The 4200-nt window shown below is 53.1% G+C and overlaps 1 pseudogene across 1 annotated transcript; it reads left to right on the forward strand.

The window, feature by feature from the left end:
• Nucleotides 1-2364: 2364 nt before the first annotated feature.
• On the forward strand, nucleotides 2365-3489 carry LOC308241671 (actin, cytoplasmic 2-like; annotated as a pseudogene). Its single transcript has one exon. The product of its transcript is annotated as an actin, cytoplasmic 2-like (transcript).
• Nucleotides 3490-4200: the final 711 nt, after the last annotated feature.

Consider the following 4200-nt stretch of genomic DNA (forward strand, 5'->3'; position numbering starts at 1 on the left):
TCAATAGCTCGCTATGACGTGCGCTGACCACTGGGGGAGGCGCGTAATGAAGGAAGACTCCAGCCGGCAGCTGGCAGCCGGGGAAGGGAGGCCCCGGCCGGCACCCACTAGGGACCCTACCCGTGCACAAATTTCATGCACTGAACTTCTAGTATCTATATAATAGGCAATGGAATTTAGGATAATAAAAAGTGGCAAAAGGGCCTTCTGTGGGAAGACTATGGATAAGAACTTATCACCAAGCCAATGTGATTCAGCATAGCTCTTAAGCAAGCATCTCGGGACATCTCTGTTTTGATTCTACACCTCTGCATCAAGATCTCTGTAGGCCAATTAAAAAGATTCATGATTGAATTTATAGCAAAACCAATATATGAATACAAAGCAGTATTGCTATCGTTTGTTCATCCTAGAAAAGTACATAAGTACAATCCATAATTATAAGCATAGATTTTCAAACCTAGGATTTGCTCCTGGCCCCACTACTTATTAAATGTAATACAGTGTTTAAGTTTCTCTTAAAATTGTGTTTTCTCATCTGCCAAATAAGTATAAAAATAGTATAATAATGACATATTACAGGGTTACCATTAGGTTTTAATGATATGATATAAGAAAGGATTACTTCATTTCTTGACACAGAAAACTTTTAACATTTTTTAGCTATTTGATTCCACATAGAGTTCCATATGCACAGTAGGTGATCTATACATATAAAAGCCTAAGCAACCTTTACAACCAAATGACTGGAACGACAGATCGATCAGTCGCTATGATGCACACTGACCACCAGGGGGCAGACGCTCAATGCAGGAGCTGCCCCCTGGTGGTCAGTATGCTCCCAGAGCCAATCTCCCGTGGCCAGCTAACCTCCCGTGGTCCCTCCCCCTGGCCAGATCAGAACCTCTCGGTGCCCCTACCCCACCCCCCTTGCTGGCTGGCCCCAAGGGACCCCCACCCATGCACCAATTCATGCACTGGGCCTCTAGTCCTATCTAATAAAAGGGTAATATGCAAATTAACCATCACTCCACAACAAATATGGTGGCACCCATGGCCACAAATATGGCGGCACCCATAGCCACAAAGATGGCAACATCTGCCAGAGCCATGGAGCCAGCAGAGAGGGCGGGAGGCTTGACTTCCTTGTGGCCAGGCAACAAAGGAAGCCAAGCCTCCTGCATGCCCAGGCTAGCCGCTGAGGGAGACATGCAGGAAGTGCAGAGGGGAGACATGTGGGGAGGTTCCCTGTCTGGGGGTTCCAAATCCACCATTGGTTCCTTTCACCGCTGATTCCCCTCCTCGCAGGTATCCTCCTCGCAAAAGCCGTTCAAATATGTCCATGCAAATATGTCATGTCCTAATGGGTGAATCCTAAACCAAATGGGTGTCACATCTGGGCAACCTAACTCCCGTTAGAAAAAGGACCTGGGAGAAGGGATTTAGGAATCACGAAGCCATCGTGACCTGCCTGGTCTCCAGAACTGCTGTCAAACACAGGCAGTCTGAGACCCCCACAAACACCACCTGAGCTAAACCTGAGAACCAAGATATTTTCAAGGCCCAAAGTTGACAGTGGTAAGGGGGCATGGGAGCAAAGCAAGCAGAACAGCCAACTCAATCAAAGATGCAGGAGCCTAAGATAAGGCAGAGAAATGTCCTGGCTACCGATGCTCTCCTGCAGACGTGGTGCCCACACCCAGCTGGGGGGAGGGGGTGTGTATGTGTGGCATTTAAGGCCACTGGCAGAAGGGAAAGTCCAAGCATGCCTAAGGATTTTTTGTACATGCCCCACAGTCAAGAAGCAGAGTCAGAATCAAGAAGCGAAGTCTTACTGCAGCGCTGGGGTGTTTAAAAGTATCTAAAAATAGCAGTTCCATGCAAAGTCCGCTGCCCTGTTTGCCGAGGACTGGAGGCGCGCAGAGGACTTTCAGGGCAGCCCTATAACCTCCCGGGCGACAGCGGCTTGGGAGAGGGAGCGACTGCAGCTCTTTCGGTGTCCAAAGAACTAGCCCGCAAACCTTGTCCTATCCCGAAGTGCGGTGTGGACGGAAGCCTGCGGCCCGCCTTCTCCAGCGCAGCAGAGAAAGGCTGAGAGGGGACAGGCAGGTACGGTGGCTCCAGTGGTCCAAATCCTGTCGTTGTCTCAGTTACCTAGCCTCTGCGCCCTCCAGGACAGCCTCAGTACCAGTGCAGAGGAGGCTTTGGAGAGGGTGGTGGTGAGGAGAATGCTTCTGACTCTGAATACCCAGGGAAACCGCTGTTGAGCCTTTCTAGGGCTCAGTCGCTGCAGCCGCCAGCTCTCTGCTCCTCTCTGCTCTGCTGGCTCTCGCTCTCTGCACCCCGCCGCCCTCCCGGGTCGCCATGGAAGAAGAGATCACCGCACTGGTCATTGACAATGGCTCCGGCATAGCAAGGCCGGCTTCGCTGGGGATGACGCCCCCCCCCTCCCCATATTCCCGACCATCGTCGGGCGCCCCCGTCACCAGGGCATCATGGTGGGCATGGGGCAGAAGGACAGCTATGTGGGCGACGAGGCCCAGAGCAAGCGTGGCATCCTGACCCTCAAGTACCCCATCTAGCACGGCATCGTCACCAACTGGGACGACATGGAGAAGATCTGGCATCACACTTTCCACAACGAGCTGAGCGTGGCCCCTGAGGAGCACCCGGTGCTGCTGACCGAGGCCCCTCTGAACCTCAAGGCCAACTGTGAGAAGATGACCCAGATCATGTTCCAGGCCTTCAACACTCCCGCCATGTACGTGGCCATCCAGGCCGTGCTGTCCCTGTAAGCCTCTGGCCGCACCACGGGCATCGTCATGGACTCTGGGGATGGGGTCACGCACATGGTGGCCATCTGCAAGGGCTATGCCCTCCCCCACGCCATACTGCGTCTGGACATGGCGGGCCGGGACCTGACGACTACCTCATGAAGATCCTCACGGAGCGGGGCTACAGCTTCACCACCACAGCTGAGTGGGAGATGGTGCCTGACAAGGAGAAACTGTGCTACCTCACCCTGGACTTCGAGCAGATGGCCACGGTTGCGTTCTCCTCCTCCCTGGAGAAGAGCTACGAGCTGCCCCACGGGTAGGTGATCACCATCAGCCACAAGCAGTTCCGGTGTCCAGAGGTGCTCTTCCAGGCCTCCTTCCTGGTCATGGAGTCCTGCGGCATCCAGGAGACCACCTTCAACTCCATCATGAAGTGTGACGTGGACATCCCAGGAAGGACCTCTACGCCAACACGGTGCTGTCTGGCGGAACCACCATGTACCCGGGCATTGCGGACAGGATGCAGAAGGAGATCGCGGCCCTGGCCCCCAGCACAATGAAGATCAAGATCATCGCCCCGCCAGAGCGCAAGTACTCAGTGTGGATCGGTGGCTCCATCCTGGCCTTGTGGTCCACCTTCCAGCAGATGTGGATCAGCAAACAGGAATACGACCAGTCGGGCCCCTCCATCGTCCACCGCAAATGCTTCTAAACGGACTGCGGGCAGATGTGTAGCATTTGCTGCATGAGAGGATGAGTCTCCATTTACCCTGGCAAAGGCACACCTCGTGCCGGCCTGGAAACTGGAACGCGCCTTCGAAAAGAAATTGTCCTTGAAGCCTGTATCTGAGCTCAGCACTGGATTGTAGGTCTGGTTGCTGATGTTGACCTGTATTCAAGTTATCTGTTCCCTTGGTATATGTTTCATGCCCTGTACATACCTTTCATTTAAACCCCTGTACACGCGCCGGTCACTTGGTGGCCAAGACGAGAACATGTTTCTGCAGGAGAAACCCAGTGGGCCCAGGAGCCCGCGGGGCCTCATGTGTGCGGGAGACTGGCCTGTGGGAGCTGCCCTTTCCAGGCACTCTTGAGTTTGGCAGGGCCCTGCACTCTGCTCCCCGCACCGTTACCATTCTGCCCTGCCGTCCAACGGGGTGAGGTTGGGAGGGTCCTTTCTTGGTTGATGTTCTTGCCAGAACACCTGGGCTGTTACTTGCCTTGAGTTGAAAAACAGTTTGCATTTCCACCTGTAAATCTTCATCCTTTTAATTTATGTAAGGTTTTTGTACGCGATTCTTGAAGAAATGACAAATTTTCTACTGTCACGTGAGAACATTAGGCCCCAGCAACATGTCATTGTGAGGAAAATAAAAGTGCTACAGAAAAGAAAAAAAAAAAAGAGCCTTTCTAGGGCTGGCAG

Source organism: Plecotus auritus (genome assembly GCF_963455305.1).
Source record: "Plecotus auritus genome assembly, chromosome: 2".
In the NCBI taxonomy this organism is placed as follows: Eukaryota; Metazoa; Chordata; class Mammalia; order Chiroptera; family Vespertilionidae; genus Plecotus; species Plecotus auritus.